We start from the raw sequence: 26,095 nt of genomic DNA on the forward strand, positions 1-26,095 counted from the left end.
GCTTAGCTCTGCTGTGCTGGGCTCGGGGTTTTGGAAATTGCTTGTGCCCACAAACCTTCACACCAAGTGACCCATGGAGGTTAAAAACAAGATTGAGCCCAGGCTCTGTCAATCTAAAGCCAGAACAGTTCCTAGTGAGGAGCAAGGCAGTGGAGCCTGCTGGATAAATTTCCCCAGCCAACTCTGAGACCATCTTTGAACAGGTGTCTTCTGAGGGGGGAGGGGGCCTGGAGAATCTGCACCCCAGTTGGATGCTCTGGACAAAAACTCTGCATGACGTGAAACTCAATGGAGAAGAGCAAGGAAATATTCTCCATCTATCTGTGCCAGGGTCACCAAGAGAAAGCGGTGTTTCTTGAGGGAAACCCTGGATGTGTGGGGAGATGCCCTCATAATATCCTTCCTGGCCAGGCTTCTTTCTTCTCTTAAGAGAATAGTACTGCTCCTACCCACCCACCCACACACAGGATGGTCAAGGTTTATAGATTTGCCTAGTCAGCACACACAAAGTCAGCCACTGAGGCCTCTGCAAACAGTAAAACCATTCATTGTCAGCCACCAGCTCCTACTCCAGGCTAGCACAGGGAGATGCTTTCAGAGAGGTTTATCTAAATCACTGCGTATCCACCCACTCCTCCAGATATCTTAAAGAAAAAGTTCTGTGGATCCCTCTACTGCTAGGGAACACATCCTAAACTTGGCCTCACTGGAACACATCAGTGTTTTATCTTTCCAGCTACCCATGTGGTCAACAAATATTTATCTGGTTCCAACTATGTCAGATGCAGAGCTGGAAATCCAGAATAAATGAGATTCCATTTCTGTCTTTAAGGAGTTAATATTCTTGGAGGATTCAGAAGCTAGCAAACAATTACAGGACCATGTGGTTAGTATAACTGAGACATGCCCAGGTCCCAAAGCATAAAGGGAGGTGTGTGATATATGCTAAGAGACCAAAGAGCCTGTGCTAGAGACTTTGTAAGAGGTGTGGCAGCAGATGAGGCTGGAAAGTCAGCAAGTGAAAGGTCTTATCTGCCAAGCCCACAGCTTAGATTTCACCGTGAAGGCAATGGGCAGCTTTTGGAACATTGCAGAAAGATTATGCTTGCCTTTTTTCATTAACCAGTTTCTAGAGAGGCCATATGGGAAACAAGTTGAAACAATAAGAAGGCAAGTTAAAAAGCCACTGCACTGGCCCAGATAGTGAGAACTTGACCTAGAATAGCTGGGATGGTGGTGGAGAGGAGAAAGGGATTACACAAGATCAAGGACAGAGTCTCCAGGATTGACTGGGTGTGGGCTGGATGTTAGGGGAGGAGTCATCTAAACAATGTGAGATTTTTCACGCAAGGGCAGCTAGTACCTGTGATGCTTTAACTGAAATACTGAATGCAGGAGGATGCACAGATTTCAGAAAGAAGTTAAATTCAGTTTGGTGTATGTTCAGTTTGAGGTAGCTCTGAAATATCTAAGGGAAGGAATGTAGTCAATGGTTAATATGGACCTGGAGTTCAAAAAGGGGAAAAAGATGGAAATATAAAAAGAACTTTCCTATATTTCATGTAAAACTATGGCTAAAGACATGTTCATACCCTTGAGAGTTATTCAGTATTAAATTTTTCAAAATTAGTACCAGAAAAAAAAATTCAGTCAGGACACTCTCTTTAATCACAAAAAGGAAATAATGCAAGCTGTCATTTTCTTTTTGCCCTGCCTGCCAGGAAGCTCAGTTATATTTATTGCTTAATTTCAACAATACAGTAATTAAGACTTATAGCCAACAGATTTATTTTCTTGCTATTTTATGGGCTTTATGTTTTTTAATTTACAATTTAATGGGCTCAGTCTATGTCCCATATTTTAAGCTGCCTCTACTTCTTTTTGGAACTAGAAAATACTTATGTTTCCACTTGATATTAGTTAGCTAAGATGGGACCCTATCCACTTCAAATGTTTTTTAGGCTTTCTGGTTTTCTTTTACAATCTATGAGAGTAACCATTTTCCTCCAGGTACAAGAGAGAAAACAACAACAACAAAAAGCCCTCTCTGAAAAGAGAACTAGTCCTCAGGGACCAGTTGGAGCCGAGGGGGCCAAAAGCTTACAAATCAATCCATCATTACAGAAAACTAGAGCCATTAACTCAAAAAGAGCATCCAAAAGGTATAAGAAATAAAATCTGAATAGAGGAGTTCCAACCCAGCTTCTGAGTTCCAACACAACCCTGCTTCTGAGCCAAGTAAAACTCTTCACTCCCAAGATGAGGCAGGGCTACACATAAATAGCATCACAGAGGGTTTGGATAAATTCCTTTCAGCTTATTCAGAGCTACCTTTTAACCTTTGAGAAACAAGAATGCCATAATAATAGCAATTGTTAGAATGTTAAAGCGCCCTGACATCATTACCTAACTTAATCCTCTCCAGTGTTCTGACGGGTAGGTAGGGCAGGAATAGCTATGTGTTCTCTTGCATAATGTTTCTTGGAGCCACTTTTAGGAAAAGAACACTGGTTTGGGCGTCGTCCCTCCAGGAAGACCCTTGGTAGTTACCGAAGGACAATAATGAGTAAAAATGATGCCGCCTGATTTTCACCCATCACTTTCAGTTTCCAAGCTCTGTCACCTCCGTATAACATGTGACCGCTCCCTGAGGTAAGCTGGGAAGGAGGTGTCATCCCCACTTCACAGATGAGGAAACTGGGTCTCAGAGAGATAGGCTAGTAGCCTGCGCCCCTTCTGAGATGGATTCGGAGAAGAAAAGGAAGGCACTAAGACCCTGCACTCCTGAGACATCCCAGGCCTTGCCCAACAGCCTGAGTCCTCTCAGGCTTTCAGGGGGAGGCCCTCCTTCAGGCTTCAACAATTCCTTCCCCAGCAAAGTGAGATGCTAGTGACAGAAACCCCCAATGGGCAGTTCTAACTCATCTGACTTCTCTCCTCACAAATGAAGGCAGCTACTTGGTGCCACAAAACCAGTAGGGCACCTCTCTTTTCTTTTGCTAGAATTCACTTGCTTCTGGTATCACCAGATGGTAAGTCTCAGAGCAGCCGGTCAAGAAAACAGCAATCGGACGGAGTTCCCATCGTGGCTCAGCAGAAATGAATCTTGACTAGTATCCGTGAGGACGCAGGTTCGATCCCTGGCCTCACTCCGTGGGTTGAGGATCTAGCATTGCGGTGAGCTGTGGTGTAGGTTGCAGACGCAGCTCAGATCTGGTGTTACTGTGGCTGTAGTGTAGGCCAGAAGCTACAGCTCTGATTGGACCCCTAGCCTGAGAACCTCCATATGCTTGGTGTGGCCCTAAAATAAAAGACCAAAAAAAAAAAAGAAAAAAAAGAAAAGAGCAATCTAGGAGTCTAGGAGTTCCCTGGTGGCTCAGTGGCTTAAGATCTCGAGTGGTCACTACTGGGGCTTGGATCATTGCTGCGGCATTGGTTTAGTCCCTGGCCCAGGAACTTCCATATGCCGTGGGCGAGACCCCAAAAAAAAAAAAAAAAAATCGCAATCTGAACAATTTTTAAAGGCGTCAACAAAATTGAGAACAGTGGAGAAAAATGGATCTCACTAAGCCAGACTCAGAAGATCTTCTTAGCCTCACCCACTGGAGTCACTTCACTCATCTGAGTCTCAGCTCCATTTGCAGAATGGGTCAATGATAACCTCAGTCCTACCTCACTTCACAGTACAAATATCACAGTTGTGTGTTATTAGCATCTCATAAATGTGTTCTTGGAATAGAAGAGATACTCAGTCCTATTCACACAGGGAATTCCAAACCTATAATTCAAGGAGCAGAGAGACGGCATTGGAAACGCGTTGGTCTCCTGGGTCAGGAGCCACTGGGCCTGGCATGCGGGACTCGGCCGGCATCAATGGGAGAGAGGTGCTGGGGTGACATACACAGCTACACAGCTTCCACATACACCCAAGCTGACAAAAGTCATCAGAAAATATAGTCAGAAATTCCTTTCAAAGAATCACTTAGTTCAACAGTTTTATTCCCCAGGGAAGAAAAAAATATATATACTTCTTGTAATCAATCCCACACACCTCTTGAAACTTTAGTCAGAGAATTTGTAAAATGCTAAACAATACACATTTTTTTAAGGTGATAGACTGGGGGTGGGAAGGAAATATGAGGCCCTTGAATACATGTACATGAGAACATGACCTTGGTCTTTACAGAGCTATAATGAACTCTCAGTTTTCTCTAGGAGACCAGAATCTTCCAATCATGGACAGTAGAGGCTGAAAAACTCTTGGAGGCCATTTTTCTTATTTACCCTCCCCCCCCCATTCATGTTACAGAGAAGGAAACTAAGACTCAGAAAGACTTGACCTGCTTACAGTCATACCATGAGGTGGAATCAGATAAAAGCATGAGTTGTACCCTTACTGTATTTAATCCAACACATGTTTACTTGGCATCTACTACATCCTTGATGGGAAACAAAGATGAATAAGCCAGAGAATCCACTTTCAAGAAACCCAGGCTCCATTAGAGGAAATAAACATGTAAGCAGAAGATGCTGGCATAAGTAGTGTGTGCCATATTAGCAACGATACAAAACGCTCAGGGGATGGGGACACATAGACCTCAGAGAGGTCAGTTCAGCTTGGGGGTTATCAGAGAAGGCTCCACCTGGGAGTGGGCATTGGAAGAGATTGAGTGCACAGAGTGGAAAAGGCAAAGGGAACAGAGTGAGCTAAAGCAAGGGGATGGGGAGAGAACCCAGTGTGCGCTGAGAGCCACGCAGTGTTGGAGACTGTTGGAGGATTTATAGAAAGTGCTTCAGGACACTCTCAGGGGATGTCATCCAGTCTCAGCTGCCATCCTCCAGCTCATTCGGCATGCTCACTGGAGCCGTGGCCTGTGTCCGCCTCATGGGCCAGGACAACACCTGGCCAAGGGCCGATGGCCTTGTGGGGCTTAATGAATTCCCTTTGAAGATGAGAGGATTGTGCAGGAGAGAAGAATTTGCCACTCAAGTGAGTCAGCCAGAATAGAAGGTGTGTACAGACTCCTTGGGCCCAGCACCACGGCCTGTCAGCCAGACACTCAGGGTCACCTCGCCTAGGGCCACTGGGTTCCACCTGAGAACATAAAGTCTTTTTTTGGCAAGTCGTTCCTAAGCCACAGCACTACTGGCTCATCCCTTGCCTTTGTAGTTTCACCAGTGTAATTGATCCCAGAGCTCAGCTTCCGCCACACCCGCTGGGTTTCCTGGGCACTGATAGTGTGTCAGGCTCCCTTAGACACCCGCGAAGCCTGGCCTCCCGCGGGAGAGCATGGAGGCTCATGTGAGAGGCAGCTGTAAATAGTCCTGAGTTGTGTAGTCCTCCTTTTGGGTGCTCTGAGCTTCCTGTCCTGGGCTAAGGTTTTCTCCTGGGGTTAGCCAAGGCACTGAAAGATCAACAAAGCTTGACTCTCCCCATTGGAAAGTTAAAAGCACTTCCACAACTGCTTTCTCCTACCTTCTGATGAATGTGTCCCAGCCTTGCCATCATCACACACTTGGGAAAGCTTTCCAAGGTGTGTGGGGAAGAGGAGGGACCACTTGTGTATGAAACTTCTCTCAGATGTCCTCCTATATATGTAGGGGCTATAGAAGGTCAAAACAGCCAGGCAAATCATGCCAGGATTCGTGGATACAGGGGAACCTCTCGGCCCTGGTATTCAGCACAGAACAGCCCAAACAACCCCTGGTGACTAAGGTTTTTTTCCACTTACACCTGGCTTTTTTGCTTTCACCACACAATTATATTAGCAAATGAGATCCTTGAGTAAGCAAAATAGGTCCTTCACAGATTCTTGTGTCAGAACACATTCCTTAGCCTACTACAGATATTGAGAGTGAGGGAATGTTTATTCACACAGGCTTTTCAAAATACACCTCCAAGCCATTTTCACTATGTCGTTGCTGTGATCTGAAAAATCCAGTGTGCGCAGAAGCAGGCAGACAATGCCTTACAAGAGAATGAGAACTGGGCAATGAACAAAATTAAAAGCAAGCCACAGATGCATGCACAACCTGCGTAACTGACAAAGGATTAATACCTGGAATACAGTGAGGGTGAATCCTGCCCATCCAGAAGAAGAAAAAACAAAAGAAATAAATTGGCAGATCCCATGAACATGCCAAGTGCTGAAAAGGAAATGATTCTTAGCATATGGTAAGATGATCAATTTCACTAATAACCAAAGAAATGCAAATTTAAAATTTAAGAGATGCCATCTCATACCCATCAGATTATCCAAAATATTTAATGTCTGATGATATAAAGTGTTTGTATAATGATATAAAGCAATAGCAAAGCACAAACACAGGGATGTTAGGAGTGTAAATGGGTACAAACACTTTAAAAAGAAATTTGGCAACATCTACTAAATCTGCTATATATATATATATATATATATATATATGCATATATAGCCTCAGATATATATATCTTTATATACATATAACCTCAGATATATAAATATCTTTACATATATATATATAATATCCCAGTAACTCCACTCTCAAGTTCACAACTGAGAGAAATTTTTGCACATATACATAAAGAGCTTTATACAGAGATGTTCTCTACATCATTATTTATAAAGAAAAGAAATTCAAAAGCCCATTAGTAGGGAAATGATTAATCATTAATCATTAACAAATTGTGACACATTCATTAAAAAGGAATATGATGTAGAAATTTAAGTGAATGAACTATGCACCAATATCAGTATATTTAAAATAATATTGTAGGAGTTTCCTGGCAGCCTAATGGGTTAAGGACCCAGCATTGTCACTGCTGCAGCTCAGTTGGCACTGCTGTGGCATAGGTTTAATCCCCAGCCTGGGAACTTCTGCGTGCTTAGCCATAGTCAAAAAATAAATTAATTAAATAAAATAATAATTTTGAATAAAAAAAGCAACTTGCAGAATAAGTCAGTATTATATCATTCACGCAAAATTTAGAAACGTGAAACAACACTATAGGAGTTCCCATTGTGGGGCAGCAGAAACAAATCCAACTAGGAACCATGAGATTGCAGGTTCAATCCCTGGCCTCACTCATTGGGTTAAGGATCCGGCATTGCCATGAGCTGGTGATGTAGGTCACAGACGGGGCTCGGATCCCAAGTTGCTGTGGCTGTGGCGTAGGCCAGCGGCTACAGCTCCAATTAGGCCCCTAGCCTGGGAAACTCCGTATGCTGTGGGTGCAGCCCAAAATACAAAAAAAAAAAGAAGAAAGAAGAAAGAAAGAAACAATACTACGTATTGTTTTAGACACATATTTATGGAGTAAAGGTACCAAACATGGAGAGGACAGAGGGATTTCATCTTTGCATGGTGGTTGTTTGGGAGTACAAAGAAAAGGGCCGGGGAGAGGTAAGCTAGAAAGAGACTCGGTTGTTCTTGGTAATGTTTGTCCTTTTTTGTTTGTTTGTTTGTTTGTTTTTGGCTGCACCCACAGCATACAGAAGATCCCCAGCCAGGGGTGGAGCCCAAGCCACAATAGTGACAACACCAAGTCCTTAACCGCTAGGCCACCATGGGGAATTATATGTTTGTTTCTTTTAAAAACTGAAGCAGGGAGTTCCCATTGTGACTCAGTGGGTTAAGGACCCAACACTGCCTCTGTGAGGAGTGGGTTTGATCCCTGGCCTTGCTCAGTGGGTTAAGGATCTGGCATTGCCACAAGCTGCAGCGTGGGTCACAGATGAGGCTCAGTCAGATCAGGTTTTGTCATGGCTGTGGCACAGGCCTCAGTTGCAGCTCCAGTTGGACCCCTGGCCTGGGAACTTCCATATGCCACAGGTGTGGCTGCAAAGAGAAAAATAAATAAATAAAGATAAAAATAAAAGCTGTAGCAGGTATAAGAAAATGTCCATGTTCTTCAAAGTCAGGGTGGTGGAAATACAAACAAAAGGATCAGGATAGTTTAGATTTTGCTGCACTAATAAAAACCCTGAATCTTAGTGGCTTCTTACAACAAAGACTTGGTTTTTTGCTCACCCAGGTAGGTTAGCAGAGGGGCTCTGCTTACTGTTGTCATTCAGAGACTGAGGCTGACAGAACAGCCACCACCTTCTTGCTGATAGCTGTGATGGAAAAGAAAGAACAGTGACATGCTCCAAACTAGAAGTGATGGAGTCGCCTCCTCTCCCTGCTAATTAGCCAGGAGGAATTACATGGCCCTCCCTTGCAAGGGGGCTAAGAAATGCAATCCCACCATGAGCCCAGAAGAGGAGAGAACTGGAAATAATTGGCTAATGGCAAGAAAGTTTACCTCAATGGGTATTTGTTATACTCCTCAACATCCCTTTTACAGGTTTGAATAATGTTTCATTTTTTACAAAAGAGAGAGGAAAAAGGAGAGGGGGCAGGTTTGAGAATCTGGAAGCTTGGACTTCCAGCTGAGGAATGGAAGATGAAAGAAGCAAGGTAGGTGGACAGAGGCAGTCAGATTGTCAGTGGCATGAGTCTGTTACCAGACTGGTCCCCATGATGTCGGACCCACACTGATGCTGCAACTCTCACTTCTTCATGGAAATGACTCTGAGCAGGTAGACCTTTCTTGCTGTCATTTATTTCCACGGAGGCTAAGTTGGCAATAGGAAGTGCAACACAAAGAGAGGTGGTGCATGGGGCATGGATTTTAAAGTCCAAAGATTTAACCAAGCTGTACGTCAACCACTCACACTTCCTTTCACCTGAGGAAAGTTACCTTACCTCCGGGACCTATTTTCCCCATCTGTAAAATGGGCATAACAATAACACCTACATCTCTGAATAGTTGTGATAAACAAATGAGGTATGTAAAGTGCTTTGTAACTGTAACGTGCTGTACAGCCGTTCACTATTATTAATGACCTAAATTTTGCTGCAAGGGAAGCCTCAGGCCAGATTTACATTTCTGGCCGACAATGACTCATACAACTTCCCTCACCAGAGCCACCTGGTTGACAAAATAGATTCAGGCATCATCCTGTGGTACAACTGCTTGAAAAATCTATTGATTTCTTCTTGTGAACGTGAGTCTGGGAGCAGGGATTAAGCAGGCATATTCCTGGGGGAGCTTAAAGGGGGAAGGTGTGACACCTAGGACTGTGGCCTGGAGCAGGAGATGGCCTAGCTCTCTGTGGGAGTCTGGATCCCTGAAACCCAGCAAATATTTGAGCTGGAAGGATATAGAAGGGAGAAAACATCTCCTCACTTTGCAAATGAAGAAACTGAGGCCAAGAGAGGCAAAAAGGATGACCCTTCTCAAATAGCCACAGATAATCAAGAGACCTGGCTTTCACCCTGGGGTCTTCTATTAACTTAGGCCTTAACCAGAGCAAGCTACTGACACATACCTCAGCTTCCTTACCTGTAAAATGAGGGGATCGAACTTGACCTTCATGGCTATCTCTAATGCCCATTTTTTAAAGCACAACCAATTCCATCAAGTATGAAATGCTACAGAATCCTCCCTAAAAGTGAGCTTTCTGGTCCAGGTTATTGACTTTGCAGATCTGCCTCTCAGGAGCTATCCTCCCTTCTCCCCCACATACCCCGAAGGCCACCTGTTTGCCTTCCTATCTGACCTCAAATACTGTTTCTGGGTGTCTCGCATGTTTTCTTTGGAGTTCTAATGCTCTTGACTCTACCTTTACTTAACAAATATCCCCTCCTGCCAGTGTTACTAGTTCTGGGTTTGGGGCCAGAGAAACTTTCACAGGGCAGCAGAGAACATAGGACATAACTCAGGGAACAGCTCATGAGCACCGGAGTCTAGCCCCAAAGTCACTCCCAGAGGATGCTTTGCACGACAATTTGCTGCTGATTATACTTCCCCAGAGATCACAGGAAGCTATGCAGCCAGATGCAAGGGCAAGTCTGCCCTGCTGGCTGCAGGTGCATCCTGCTCTGACCAAACTCCTCAGGAGGACTCTCACACCAAATTACCTGGGGCCTTGCCCTTGAGACTGTCACAGGCCCTTCCCCACAGATGCTAAGTCATTCCTTCAGCAATTCCAAAGAAGAGAGAAAAGGCTAAGGTCTCCGTCTGTAGTAATAAGAGGAGGCCCTTAAACCCACAAGGCACTTCTCAGTCTACAAACCACCTTTATAACCACTGGCTCATTTGCTTTTTATGAAGAACTGAGAGCTAGCAAGGGAAAGGATTATTCTCCCATGTTCTACTTCATGGGAGACCCAAAAATGCTAGAGGCATTAAGGCCAGATCTTCTGATTCCAACTTTTATTCTCTCAACCATAGTACAAGTATTATCATTATTCTATAAAATTTTATTAATGACCAAGCTAGAGGGCCGGTATTTAAATTGCTTTCAAATACAAAGTCATGCCTCAGCTTACTTCTGCCTCTCAACAAACAATTTAGGAGGAGGAACCATTTCTGAAACCAAAGCAGCATTTAGGTTTGTGTTGTGTCTGGTTTCTCAAATCCAGGTCTTTAATATCTTTCTGCTCCCTTGTCTGCTTTCACCCTCTAACTGGATTTTTATTTCGAGTAAGTATAATTGAGGAAAGAAGAGTATACAGCAAATACCCACATGAACCCTGCTCTGTGTGTGTGTGTGTGTGTGTGTGTGTGTGTGTGTGTGTGTGTGTGTGGTGAGCAACCTCAAAATGTCTCCTTAGAGGGCTATATAAGGCTGGTTATAGCAGCAGCGTCTTTCCTACTGTTTAAAATCCTCAGTGATTCCTCACTGCTTAGAGCGGTCCCCAGACAACACAGCAGCATCACCTGCGACTTTATTCCAAATGCAGAATTTCAGTCCCCACCTAAGACTTAATGCATCAGAATCTGTATTTTAATAAGACCCCCATGGGTCTGCACATAAGGGTTGAGAAATATGGAAATAAAGAATATGACCCAGATTCCTGACCCTAGTGGTAAAGTCCTACTCACCCTGGCTTACCCATCCTCACATCCTCACGCGTCCCCTTTCACCTTTGTTCTTGCAACTATCTCTTCTGGTTTTTCCCTGAATTAAATGTACATCCCATTCTCTGTAGCCTGACTTAAAATCCACGTCCTCTGAGAAGCCAAGCCAGAAGTGATTTTTCCTTCCTCTAAATTCCAATGCCAAAGGCTCTCTTGGATTATAATTTTTACCAGTACAATTTCTCTCTCCAAATATGAGCACTTCAAGTCAAAGTCTAGGTCTGATTCATTTCTATATTTCCCAAAACCAGACAATACATTTGTTTTTCATATTTCCTTCTGTCTCTGTTTGTATCCAGAGAAATTAAGAAATTCAGATTATTTCTCTTGTTATTGTAGACAATCATGACCACAAATAACTATTTTATAGATTTAGGGATGTTTACCCAAGTTGTTCAGTCACTGTTATCAAGCATATACACAGATTCCCCCCACCACACACACATATACACTATATTCATTTCACTTGTTCTTTATGTTAGAAGAGCAACTGGCCAGATTTTATGGAGGGCAGAGGGGAAATGACTGTTATCCATATCAGGTGGCAATTCCAGACCAATTTAGAATCTTACCAACAAAGGAAGAACTTGATGCTACTGAAGATGGAACATAGTATCCGGATCCCAACGTCTCTATCAGGATCTGCTTTTGGGACAAGCAAAGGTCCCCTGGCCCTCGTTCAGTCACTTAATGGAGAAGATTCCAAAGACAGAATGCCACTGGTGCTCTTCCAATTATAGAGTCATCTGATTAGAATTACAGTAAATGCATAGCTCAGTTTGCATTGTCCTGAGGTGAACCGCAAACCAAGGCACTCTGATTGGAGAAGCTGAGGGGACTGAACTCTGAAAGTCCACTGCCTTGTCACATTAGGGCACTCAGGCAAGGGCTAACCTGCAAAGCGGACATACAAGTTAGGGCATTCCATTTCTGGAGACCCTAGAGCTCTGGGGACCAAAGCTAGATGTATAATTGCCTTAATGTTGGAAGAAGAAACCAAATACCACACACTCCAGACATTAAAGCCAGACCTTTGGAAATGAACAAACAAAAAAGATTTGTCTTTGAGCTCATTTTAGAGATAATTATTCTAGTTTATTCCCAGCCAGTCGACACTGAGACTGAGAGGTGGTCAGCAAAGAAAGCACAAGTTTTTCCAGCCACGGGGTAGGATTTGGGGCCACGGAAAAAGGACATCTCTTGCTTGGTCTGGCTGTGGAAGAACAAGGCCGGAGTTCTACAGAATCACAAACTCATCCATCCTCTTCCACCTCTTCCACTTACAGCATGAGGTTTGGGAATCATTAGGGTGTTGGACCAAACCTGACTGTGTTGTTATTCTTTCTCATTTAACTATCAGACTGTTAAGCATTACTGCCCCAAACCCAGCCAGGCAGTAGGTAGCACACTTTGAAGCCACCAAGTCTAAGTGCTATTGGATGAAACTTTGCTCTACTGGACCATGAAATGCGTTTTCCAAGGGACAGAGAATGAGAGACATGCAAGTCATGCCTAAAACTGTCTCACCAGAGTGGTAATGCTCATCATGGAGCAAAAAGAAAGCAGCCCTGGGTGATGGAATCTGCCCAGGTCCCTCAGTGAAGGGAGGTCAGATCAAAGCCAGAGGGCACTTTGGAGATCAACTACAGAGCCTCTGTTTCCTCATCTGGACGAAAAGGTGCATAATGAGACATGCACAATCACCTTACTCTTTTTTTTAAGGTAATAGTTGAGTTCTAGTGCTGTGACCTGCAAGCTGAGTGTGCTTTGAAGATCTCTTACTTCATCAAGACCTACGTACCTCACAGGATATCACAAGCTTCCAAAGAAAATATGAGTTGGGGGTTTCCACGATTCAAGTCAGGAGGATGAAATCTATTTCTTATGTTCTCAAAATTCTTAGTATTAGATGAGAAAGCTCCTCCGAATAGGCTTTCTTACAGGTAAAATAGGCTTTCCTTTTCTGGTCTGCACTAACTCCAGGAATCATAGCTGTTTCAAAATCAGGGGATATATGGAGTTCCTGTTGTGGCTCAGTGGTCAACGAATCCGACTAGGAACCATGAGGTTGCAGGTTCGATCCCTGGCCTCACTCAGTGGGTTAAGGATCTGGCGTTGCCGTGAGCTGTGGTGTAGGTTGCAGATGCAGCTCGGATCCCGCGTTGCTGTGGCTCTGGCATAGGCAGCTTCGAATCTGCAGCTCCGATTCGACCCCTAGCCTGGGAACGTCCACATGCCGTGGAAGCTGCCCAAGAAATGGCAAAAAGACAAAACAAAAAAAAAACAAACAAAATCAGGGGATATGTGTAAGAATCAAATCATAGACTATATAAATGTATATATTTACAAATATATATGGAAAGAGTATATATATACATTTATAGCATATATCCTATGTATATACATTATATATATACACACAATTATATGTATATATGTGTATGTATAATTGTGTATATTGTATGTATATGTATGCACATATAATTTTAAATTTTCTTTTAACTTATCAAATTTCACCTGTCAGAGAAATGTTTTCTCAGTTAGGACTTGGAAGGTGGAAGGAGAGCACTGGATGGTGAAGGAGATGGGGAAAGCTTTTTTATTTGGCTATTTAAGCCCACACACTTGGCATATGGAAGTTCCCAGGCTAGGGGTCCAAGCTGAGCTGTAGCCACGCCACAGCAATGCCAGATCCAAGCTGAGTCTGTGACCCATACCACATCTCACAAAAATACCAGATCCTTAACCCACTGAGTGAGCCAGGGATCAAACCTGCATCCTCATGGATGCTAGTCAGATTTGTTTCCTCTGAGCCATGACGGGAACTCTGAGAAGGGGAAAGTTTTAATGACAGGTTACTTGGACCAAACCAATCTGCCCATTCTACCCAGCTATTTCTCCATCACCTTTGACCTGGCCTACCCTATTTGATCACTACACTGCCTGTATTATGAATCAAGCTTAATTTGGCATCAGCGCAGACTCATCATCAGAAAATCTTGAAATTTTGTGGAAGCCATCCATGAAATGCTGGTATTGACTATGTGTGGAGAAAATTTATTTGCAGCTTGGCATTAGGTGATAGGACACCAGCAAGCAAGTGGGCCTTTCCAGGCAGCAAACATAGGAAAAGGACAATCCCAAACCAGGTTCAGTCCTACACAGGGTCTTACTGAGAGGGCTTCAAGTCCCAGAAACACAGCATGTCAGAGACCTTGGACCAACCACCTTATTTGGAGATGGGGAGACAGGCCCTCCAATCAAGGAAGTGACTGTGTCCCAGGTCACATAGCCAGTATGTTGCTGAACTGAGGCTAGAGGCCAAAATGCCCACTGACACTTTGAGGACTATCCTTGCCCTTCAGGCTTTCAGGAATGGGTTTACTGAACAATGTGGACACATTCTCGTGGGTCTCTGAAGGTTGCAAGGTCTAAGTGTTCTTAGGCTCTTGAAGCAACAAACCAGAAAACTCTGCCAGGGCTTTGGCTCTCAGAAAGTGGCAGCTCAGTGCTATGGAAATCTGGACTCTCCTCCCAGCTCAGACATGAATCCCTGTGTCTCATGGGCTTTGGCTCCAAACTGAAGCCCCTTTGTAGCCCAGGAAGTTTCGAAAGCGTGCTAGAAATGGAGGGAAATGAAAGCAGCATTCTGTTTTCAGGAGCTTCCCAATAAGCACAGTGTCAGTGTCCTGCATGCATTCAAAACCCACCTCTTTCTTTAGAGCTAGGTATATGTGGATCGGGAGACCCACACCTGTCTACCAGAAGCTGACATCAGTAAGACCTGGGCTATGTGTGTGGAGGGCAGGGCATGTAGATTTAATTAGCAGGCTGAAGCTCTTTTCTGACTCTTTATATAAACTCCAAATTGCTAATCCTCGAGGAAATGTCTCTAGACAACTTGTATTTTGTCACTTCTTATTAGTATCAGTGTTCTGAAAAGTACATGGGCGTGTTCTATTACACTCCACAGAAGAAGACATGGAGGCACAGGTCCTAGTCATGGAGCAAAACCCGGGAATGGCAGTCACTGTGAAATCCAAGACCAGGCACGGCTGCTGTTTCCCAGGAGGAGCATAAGGGCATGGCCTCAAGAAGTGAATTCGGGTGCCAATGTCTTCCAGGCCAGCCTGTGTTGTTATTTTGCTAGAACGCTTGCTATATCATCTGTCTCCTCTTTGTCAATGCCATCCTTCTGGGACAATATTCTCTACCCCGTGCCCTGTCTCCACCACCTTCCCTCCAACACACACACACACACACACACACACACACACACACACACACACACAAATTACTCCATACATTTTTTTCAGCACTTAATAGTTTAAGTGCTATTTCTTCAAAGCAGCCCTTCCTTACCACCACCACCCCCAAAACATGTCCCCCTCTTCCATGGTCTCTCACACTACCTTCCTTCCCTTTTGAACACTCTCCAAGTTTGCAAACATCCACTGAATTGTGACCATCTGATATGGGTCACTAATCTCTTTGGTGGTAGAGGCTGTCCCTACTTTTTACTCTCTGTTGTACCCCAAACCCTCTAGCCTAGCACCTGATATCAAGGAAGGAATAAAAGGAGTGAATACAGGAGGATTGATGAGTCAGCATAAAAACATAAATACTCAAATCTTCAATAATTCTCTGTCATTAGTGGGGCTTTAAAACTTGTCTCAACCATTCAACAATGCCCCAACATCTACCAATCCATGCTATTCTCATCACCCATCTCCACAGCCCCCATACAGGGTCTGCTCATAGGTGATGCTCAGAAAAACGGAGTGATTAAATCAAAGGATCAAGCATTTCCAACAGGACATAAAGTTTCTCAAGAGCAAGATGCCTCTATTAACCACTCTGGTGCTGTGCTTCACACATGGTAAGTATTCAGCCAGGAGTTGACTTTTATGCCATACTCCCCCAGGGATGATGGAGCAATAGATGCGAAAATGTAGTGGAAGTAGTGTGAGCTTTGAAATCATTCAGATATACCTGCTTTGTGATCTTGGGAAAATGGCTTAACCTCCTGATCCTCATGTTCCCCATCTGAGGATAATACCACTGCTAAGGTGTTATTTTGAGGCCATCCTAAGGCCATTGTTACGGGAAATGGATGCCAAGGCTTTTGGCATTTGCCTGGTGCCGCAGGGGTTCCCCACCCACATTAGTTCCTTTTTTTCCTTTCCTTTCTGGGAGTCAGAGTCTGGCCAGCTTTACTTCTCCCTCAACCTCCTAGGAAGCAAACAGTGGTAAAGGAATTGGAACAGAGGCTGAGACCCATTCTCTTGTTCCAATCTGACCAGCAGATGGCAATACCCATGCCCTGTGGCTCCTACCCAAACCCTTTCCATCCTGATGGAGGGGAAGGTGACAGGAATAGGCTCATAGGATGACTCAGCTCCAGTGACTAAAGTGAGGAGGTGGTGGTGGTGGGAGGGCATGGGGGCTGGAGCGGAAATGAGTGAACCATATCTGATGAAGGATGTCTCCAAGATAAAGGGGCTTGGCCCTGGTGAGTTCCTGGCTCTGACGTGGTACAGACAGGCAGGGGCCTGAGCTCTCTCCCTTGACCCCCCTCACTTAATCTCACAGTGAGATAACTCCCTGCCAGCCCAGGGGAGCCTCCCAGGGCAGATGCTGGGGGTCTGTCTGCCCCCTGGAGGCTTTCAGCTCAAGGTCTGAGACACATCTGAACACCACTTTGGATGAACTGATTCTTAAAAAGTGTCCCATATCTCCAAAATCCATGTGTATGGGTTCTGATCCTGACAGCCTCCTGATTGCCAAACTTGGCCTCTCTCCTCGCCTGCAGACTGTTTTCTCCACCTATGCCACCCTTTTGATATCTCCAAGCCCTGCACATGCAACAAATTTAACACTGAACACTAAGTGCCCTCCCATCCACTTCTGTCATCCCTTCTCCTGGTTGGTTGGTTACCATCGACCCTATCACCCAGACTGGGCCCCTATCACTCCACTCTCCACGTCAGTTCCAGTTCCTGAATTTCTCACTCCAATTCCTCCTTGCCTTCCCCACCACAGCTGACTCTGGCTGGGCTTTTGTCATAATTTACTATGATGCTCCAGCATCTTCAAACTAGCCTCCATGCCTCCTATCTCTCTTCAGTCTTTCCCAGACTGTCTACAGAATGCTATGTCCAAACTCATTCCTAGTGTCGTTATCTCCCTGCTTAATATCCCTTAATGTGTTCCCAATCCCTATAAGACACAATTCAGGAGTTGCATGGTGGCATAGAAGCTTAAGGACCCAACATCATCCCTCCCATGGCTTGGGTCAATGCTGTGGCACAGGTTTGATCCCTGACCAGGGAACTTCTGCATGTGGCTGGAGCAGCCAAAAAGACACAGTTCAGACTCCTTAGTCTGTTGAATGAAGCCCTTCATGATCCAGGACACGCCCATTTTCTGGTTTCGCCTGCTGACCCCATCCTGCAAACTCTGATGCACAGAGACACTCCCTAGATTGGAGCCAGTCCTGAGTCCTGGCGTCACATGCACTCTTTCCACCTCTAGATCTGTGAACACGTTGTTCTTTCTATCAGGTGAGCACTTTTCTGCCTTTCACAAAATTATTTATCTTTCTAGATTCACTCAGTTTTCATCTCTGCTGGGTGGCCCTTTCAGATTCCCAGAAAGGAGTTGGCAGCTCCTTCTCTGAGCCCTCTCTCAAAACATGGTCACTCTCACTAAGCACCTGTTGGCGTGGTGAATTCTTGTTTATGTGTATCTGTCTTCACTGGACTGGGGATACATGGAGGCAAACCCTCCCAGAGAATACCTACTTAAATAGTTTTTGAATAAATGAAATGTTAAAAACAGGCATGAAGTAATAGTCAGTTTCGTCCTCTGATCCTCTGTGTTTCCATCCATAAACTAGGTATCTGATCCAGGTAACTTACAACTCTGTCAACCTCAGATTTTATACTGCATCATGCTTCCACTCAGCTCACACACCTGGCCCACTCAGCAGCAAGAGATATTGCTGAGTTATTTTTCCCAAGGAAGGAGTAGGACTGTGGGTCCACCCACACTGCAAAGTGGCTGTCGTCTCAGAAGCTCTGATTGAAGTCACAGAACTGCTCAAAGCCAATGCTCTACAGAGGGACTCAGAAACCCAGGACCTATACCACACAGGCTGGGACTCTGGTCACTTCCCCAGCAAGTCATAAGTATTGTCCACCCGTGTGGGGCTTGTCTGCAGGCACTCACATGGGTATGGCCACCAGCCTCAGGCAGGCACCAAGGGTGACACATCTGTGCAAAGGAAGCCACCCACACAGTCTCACCTCCCCCAGGTCATTCTCTGTGATCCCCGCACCTTCCGGCACCAACCCCACACTCACACACCCACAGTGCTGGGTTGTCTGCCTGAAAATCTAGAGCTCTACCCATCAGACCGTAGCATCTTTCAGGAGGTAAGACAGATGAACCCATAGGCTGGTGGCTCCCCTCCTCTGACCCCATCATCAGCTACCCCTCCCTAAACAGCTTCTGCCAGCGTGCTGGCGTGAGCAGACCCAAGTTCACCTCAAAGCTTTCTCTGAGAAAATAATTTGATCTCCCTGAGCCTCAGTTTTCTCACCTATAAAATGGCACTAATGGCCCTGACTACATTCTCTCCATAGGGATCACTAAGACGCAATGATCTAATACGTGTGAATGTGGCCCGTACACACAGGTTCAATGCAAACGTTCAGGATTTAAAAGAGTAATGGTGTTGATAGACACTACGTTCTGTTTCTAAGGAAAAGCGCCTTTTCAAATAAAAAGGAACAGTTTAAATCCAAATATTTATTGAGTACATACTGTGTGCCAGATATAGTACAAGCGATTATTAATGATCTAAACAACACTTCCATAACTAAATTCAGCAGTGCTGTAGTTTAATTTTATGTCTGAAGTCAAAAGTTTCATGTTTTGAGATATATAATGTTCATGCATTTTACACCTGTGGGAATAGAAACATTATTTGCATAGATATAGATGTGTGTGTGTGCACGCACATGCGTGCGTGCGTGCTCGAATTTGAAAGAAAAGAATACTGGCCCAGGAGGCAGGAATGAAGTATAATGACAAAAACCATGAGTTTGGGAATAAGACATACACACCTAGGTTCAAATCCTGACGATGGTTCTAGGACTTATTAGCTTTTTGACTTGAGACACATTTTGGTTCACTGAAGCCTCAGTGTCACCATATGAAACACGGAAATAATGAAAACTCCCTCAGCGGTCTGTTGTGCAAATTCAATCATGCACACAAAATATTGAATGGTCTCCAACTCAGAGAGGGCTCCACAGATGCTGCTGCCTCCAACCTTTGGCCTCCTTGTTCCTCTCATGCACTCCGTGACCTGGGGCCAGCCGCTCAGCCCCCAGCACAGATTTTTCTCATCTACAGAACGAGAGGGCTGGACTCGACTCCTGGATTCCTTCCAACCCCAGGATGCCAGTGTCGTAGGTCGAATATCTATTTTATGCATGTTCCTGGATTTCAATAATGAGCCCGACCCAGGCAAAGTCCCCTCAGCCTGGTATGTGCTCCACTTCCAAAGCGTTTCCCTTCTCTGAACGTGCCATTTGCCGGCTTTCGTATTTTCAATACAGGGCCCATTGATGGCTCTGAAAAGGAATGCCCAGTGCAGCTGCGGGGCCACTTGAGCCCTCGGAGCAAGCGCTCTCAAGCCTGCTCTGTCTGAGAGCTCTGTGCTTTCAGAGCCCGTCGTTGTAGGGCTGTCTGGAATCCTCAACACCTGCACGTCAGCTTCCTGGGCCCTTCCACTCCCCTCCCCCACCCGCACCCCCCTCTCCCATTTGCATCTGAAATGCAGCTGCTGAGGCCCCGAGGAGGGGGGCCCCGGTGGACAGGACAGCGCCTTGTTTGGTCTCCCTCCCCTGAGTCAAACTGAATCTGAGCCGCCTCTGTGAGAGGTCTTTTGTTGCCTCATCATTATGTTTAAATGAGCCTCATCTGCGGGAGAATTTTCTTTATAATAAAATAAAATAAAACCACCACAAAGGACCAAAGCAGATGACATCTGTTCTTTCGATGAAAGCTTTTTCTGTCCTGAATTAGACTAAAAAAAGAAGAAAAGAAAAAAGGAAAAGAATGGAGTGGGCTTCATTTGTATCATTCCTCCCCCAAAGCCAAAACAAACAAAATCGGTGTAGTTGGGGGCAATGGGGTGCGAGATGGATGAGAAGGAGAGGAGAGAAAAGGAACCCTTCCCACTCCTCCGGCAACTCTGCCATGAAGCCACTCCAGTAGTATGCAGACACCATTCCATTATGTGTCCCTTATTTTGAAAGAGTGATCAAATTTATATTCTCTGCACTCATTTTATGGGCAAAATATTGAACAACACTTGTGCCATCATCCCAACCTCCACTGTTGATCCCATAGAGCAGGTGGGTCTAATGCAGCTGGGACCTGGACCATATTTGAGAAACAATGACCTACATACTGATAACCCCATCTTTATCTTCATCTTAGCTCTTGTCTACGTATGAAACCCCCAACCGGCTCACATGCTGAACTTCGCGCCTTCTCTGCCAACACCTGCTTGTTGCTCTGGGTTACTTTCTCCCTAAACCTCCCATGAGATAACTCCTGAGCATCCTCCTCAACACTCCCTCCACCTCAAGCATCCCACATCCAACCCACTGTCCTGTCTCTTGTTCCCCCTAAACATATTTTGATTCCTGCTCTTCTCTCCTCTGTCACCACTGCCCAAATCCAGTCCACCTTCATTTCTTGCTTGACGTGTCTAGATGTGCCCCATCCAGCAGCCACCATTGCAGACTAGGATCACTCTTTGAGAAAAACACCTGATGGTTCTGGGATAGAGTCTAAATCCCTGCACTTGGCATCCCAGAACCAATAGGCCCTGCCTATTTCTCTGACAAACCCAACCTACTACCCTCCACTCCAGCCCAAGCAAACGTCCTTCAGTCACTACCTTGCTTCATGCTCTTTCACCCGGGGCCTTTGCAGAGGCTGGTTCCTCTATGAAACTCTTTGCATATAGATTTCCTCTACCCACACATCAGGTCTCAATTTAAATGCCACTCCTCCAGGAAGCCTTCCCTGACCACATCTCTGCACCCCCCCACACACACACACCCTCCACCAAACTAGGTTAGATACTTCTGCTATGTGTTCTCAGGGCACTGTGTGCTACCCTTTTCAGAGCCCTTGCTCAATTGATTTTTATTATTTATTCAATATTCTGTCTTGTCTGCTAAAAAGTCAGCAGCAACAGAGTGGGCACCTCTTTTATTTGCTCTAATGTTAACATGACACAAGTCTTTTAACTGATAAAAATTCAATGCTCTTTCTCCTTTGCCGAAAAGACCACTTTCAGCATGAAGGGGGGGAAAGGTCATATATTTTTGAAATGGAATTCTTCCTCTGGGATTTTAGGTGTATTTTAAAATAGCACCATAAATCTAAACTAGGAAAGTTGTCTATAGCTACCATTTTATTTCCAGGTTCCAGGCCCCATGCTGTGCAGTTAAGCTTTGGTGAAAATTTGAGAAAACATTCCTTCATAGGCAAAATTAACCTGATAATGGAGTTCCTCATCTCTGTCTTGAAGTCCCAGAGACTGTTTTCCCATGCAATTTTTCTCCTCTATCTTCCTCCTAGTCCCTAATGTTTGCCAGGCTCCTTCCACAGCACAGAACATGGTGCAATAAGGGGAGACTGGGTAGGAAAGGGCACCACCTAGCCTTGATTGCTGACCAAGTGCCAGGCACTCTTCCACGTCTGACATCATCTCTCCTAACAGCTCTGTGAGGCGGACCTCATCTTCTTCCATTTACCATATGGAAACTGTAGCACAGACAGGTCAGCGGATGGCTGTGGTCACACTGCTGTAAATGACTGAGCTGGCACATGAACTCAGACCCATTGACTCAAATGGGCCAACTCTTCCACTCCAGGCTGGCACTTCTCAAGGAAGGGATGGTCTCTGGAGCGGCATATGCACAGAGCTGGAAGCTCCCTCCCAGCCTGAGCTTAGCAGAATCCTGCAGAGTAGACATAGGAAAACACAAAGGCAGAAGGGAAAAAACCTACCTCAACTAGAAAGCATACAGCACTGGAGTGAAGCAGCTAGAAACTAGAAGGGTCTCTATCCTTTTCAAACGTTGCCAGCCTAGTCATGTCTCCCAGCCAGGCATCATATTGTCCAAGGCAGATCCTGGGTCTTCCACAAGCATCTTTCTTCATCCTTCCTCCACTTAGCCTCTTGATTGTCAGGGACTCTGCCATTTTAATGGAACCAATTTAAAAACAAAAACAAACAAAGAAACTCTTCCTGATTGAAAACACATCCATTTTTCTCTCGGCCCACTTAACAAGCTTAGGGTTCAATTTTGATGATGGGATTTGCTAGTAGTCGGGTGGCATTTTCTTTGTTCCTCTTCTGGTCATTTCACATGGTTTCTAGGATTTTCTCCTTTGGGAAGTGGAAATGGGGCATGTTTGCAAAATCTGACAGTGGGATGGTTCTACCAAAGGCGGCTTTGTTCACTAGATTGCTAGTTATGAATGAGCGGGGGAGACTGAATTTGCTTACCATTAAAACCCCTCCACATACTGGAATTCTAGAGGCTGAAAATCTAGCACATACACAGAGCTGAGATGGAAAATCCAGTGTGAGGTCAAGGCTCCTAACTGATTCATCTCTTAAACTCAACCCACTTTCCCACTTTCTTGACAAACAGGTGGACTAACTTTAATAATATTCTCCTCCTATCCTGAGCTGAAAGAATCACATGGATTCTAGAGAGGCCAAAAAACAGGGAGAAGTGGAAATGGCCGATTAATAATCTAATATCTACTGAGAACTGAGTATCAGACATTGTAAAAAATACTGGCGTATTTGTGATTTAATATATTCTTAAATGGTGCTTTTTTGGGTTTTTTTTTTTTTTTTTTTTTTTTTTTGGTTGTTTTTGGCTGCCCATGGCACACAGTGCTCCCTCCAGGGATCAGATGGGAGCTATATTTGCCACCTAAGCTGCAGCTGTGGCAACACCAGATCCCTAGCCCACAGTGCCAGGCCAGGGATTGGACCCATGTCCCAGGCTCCTGGTTGGTATTTTTAACTCCCGTTTTATAGATAAAGCAAAGTTCAGAGATATTCACTGGCTTTCCAGAAGACATGCATCTCCTTTAGACTTTCATTTTTCTCAACCTCTTTCAGGTTTCTGTATCTGTTCTGGAAGGAAGCTAGGGGCGAAAAGGAAATCAGAGCCATGGATTCCGCAGAAACACACCTGAAGAGACTGTAGGTTCAGGCATCCCATGGCTGGGAAGGACAAAGATAAAGAAGGCTGAGCAGAAATCAGAGGCACTGGATTTGGAGCCTTTTGAGAAGAGCCTGGAGGAACAGGGTATCTTGAGCTTAGTATCTTCTCCAACGGTTTTCGAGCATCTCTTTTAAAGCTTCCAAGGTTATTTAGATGAGGGACTCCTAAAGAACGTGGGAGTGGTGAGGAGTGAGTCTTGAACTTGGCTTACATGTTCCCCATGGTTTACCTGGCTTGTTAGGGCATAGATAATGAAGAGGCCAAAGGAAAGGACATCCAGCAATGGTATGGTTACCCTGGCCAGGCATGGGATGAGGAATAGGGGCTGTGTCCAATCCCTACCACATGAGCGAGTGAACTTTGAACAGAGGGGGAGAAAAGAGAAAAACAAAACTCTCAGCCTTACATTGCTTCCACGTCCAGTCAATATCCTGACGTCTCAAAGTTCAGTGTAAAGCAAATATCAAAATGAATTCCGTAGCTAGCTATAGAATAAAGATAACTACTCCTATTTTATGGCTAAGAAATTTGAAGTATTATGAAAGTCAATCGGTTGCCCATTCTTTCTTTTGGTAAATATTAATTAAGTCCCTACAATATGCCCAGAAATGAATATAGTGGCAAAGCAAGCAGATATAAAGCTTATAGTCTAATGAGTAAACAGATAATAAAATTGATTCAGCACAGAAATAAATATAAAGTTACAAATTATGAAACACCAGTGTAAGAAGACGTAGAGGGAAGCGCGAGGGAAGTAAGTGCTGTCTGAAGAGGTAGCATTATGCTGTGAGTCAGGAAAGGAGAGGAAGGATGAGCAGGCAGTAGGAACAGCCTGTGCAAAGGCCCTGAGGCTGGAAAGCAAGTGGCCAGGGTTAGAGGGGGCAGGGAAAAAGAAAAGGTCAGAGGGCAAGGTGGGGGCACATTATGTAGGGTCTTCTAAGCCACAGCAAGAACTTTGAATTTTATCCTAAGTGGTGGAATGGGAACCCACTGAAGGATTTTAGACAGGGCAGAGACATGATCTGATCAACTTTTTTCTTTTCAATTACTCCTCTAATTGTGAAAAATGGAGTGGATGAGGATGGAAGAATATTACTGAAGTCCCTCTGAAAGTAGATGAATTGAGCCGGGGAAATATAAGTCCTAGTCCCTGATTAAACCACAAAAATCTTTATTAAAAAGTCATTATTTATCATTTATAATTTAAAAAAATATGTCATTTTATTAAACAGAATCCTATTTTTTCAAATTTCTTATCAACTAAGATGACCTAAAGTCGGTTACTTCAGGGCAATGCCATGTTCAACTGGCTTTCCTGACCCCATTTTTCTACTTTCCAGGTTTTCCAAGAACAGCGGTTGAGAAGGGTAGTCATAACTGGGGAATAAATAAATAGGTCATTTGCATCCGATTTTCCTACCCAGCCTCAACCTCATTACACAGCAGCAGCAACAAATGTCAGCGGCAGGAAGTATACAACAAGAAAAATTAACCACAATATTTTTTTTCATCCAAACTTAAACACACACTGTCACACACACATACAGTTGGTTTGAACTGGGGGGAGGGGAGGTAGCCAGCATTCTCACATTTTAAACCAATAGAATCTCATGTCAGTCATCAAAACAACAGGCTTTCAGTCAGTTGACCTTTCATGATGGAGGGTTTTGTGGGGAGAGGAGAGAGAAAGGAGGGAGAAAACTTGGGCTTTGCATCGTTTATCATTCTAATAGTTGAATGAAGAATCAGTCTTATGTTACAGACACATTAATTCGATTAAGATACAATCCATGGGTCATTCAGGCGTAGAAAGTACTCTTGCTTAATTGCAAAATTAACAATGAAATAGGATAAATCATTACCAAACTGGAGGTTATTCTGGGACTCATAGATTTTTTTGCTCCACTCAATTCATTTTCTCCATCTAAAGTTGTTTTTGACATTTAGAAGGAAAAAGCTGGGCTAAGGCAAACAACATACCAGCTTTCAGCCCTCAAGGCATCAGTGGGCTTACGTTGGGGAGACCCATCTCACAAGAGGTTCTGAGAGTCCTTCAGCTCCCAAAGTGTCCATAACCATCTCAGGGTCCCTAACAGCACTGCAGGAAGTTAACCCACAAGAAATCCACCTTGAATTCTGAAGGCAGAGGTCCTGGCTTCCGTTTTCATTACATTGCCATTTACAGCTCTTTGCCTGCCACCTTGTTTCTTTTTAGAAGCAACCTAATTTCCCAGCAGGCCTGGATAAGTTTTAGTCGAATACCTACTAAATTTCATGAACTGTGTTAAATGATGGAAATATTTAAAAACAATGACCTGGCCCCAGATTTCGACAAGCTTCACCTTCTAGTTGGTTGCTGGGTCCTCTTCTGTGATTCCATAAGAAACACCTGGCCACGGTGTTGTGCCCCTTGACACGCTGTAGCAGAGGCATGCAAAGACATGGAAAAGGAATTTAATCAGAGAACATTTGGAGGAGGGGAGGTATGATTTGAGTTGGCCTTAAGCTGAATTAGGAGGAGCTGGTCATTTGGAGAAGGCGAGCAGAGGGCATTACCAGCAGAGGGAACAGGATGGGTCAAGACAGGGAAGCTTGGATGCATGTGTGGTATGCGATCATTACTGTGGCACGGCAAGCAGTGGCCAGGTGTTTTCCCCATCTTGGGAGAAAGTGTTAGTTTCCAAACATATTCCAAATCTGGGAGAGCTAAGCCCTTATTCTGTATAATATAGAGGAAAGATTTCTGGATCGGAATTCAAGAGATCCATTGCTCCTGCATTTAACACATGATGTGAGCTTGGGCTAGTTA

The 26,095-nt window shown here is 44.5% G+C and overlaps 1 long non-coding RNA gene across 3 annotated transcripts in view; it reads right to left on the minus strand.

Annotated features, from left to right (window-relative positions):
* LOC146397662 (uncharacterized) overlaps positions 1-26,095 on the minus strand; it is an 81,276-nt gene that overhangs the window by 40,742 nt on the left and 14,439 nt on the right. The window contains exon 4 of one of the 3 annotated variants that reach the window (XR_014822657.1): positions 25,629-25,704. This is a non-coding gene — a long non-coding RNA (uncharacterized LOC146397662). Of the gene's footprint in view, positions 1-11,520; positions 11,697-25,628; positions 25,705-26,095 lie in introns of those variants that run through there. The other 2 variants (XR_014822659.1, XR_014822658.1) reach the window with 2 other exon arrangements.

Source organism: Sus scrofa, chromosome 13 (genome assembly GCF_054392235.1).
Source record: "Sus scrofa isolate SSC_HxYL_T2T_F1_AM1 chromosome 13, Sscrofa_HxYL_maternal_Yorkshire_Landrace_v2.0, whole genome shotgun sequence".
Taxonomy (NCBI): Eukaryota; Metazoa; Chordata; class Mammalia; order Artiodactyla; family Suidae; genus Sus; species Sus scrofa.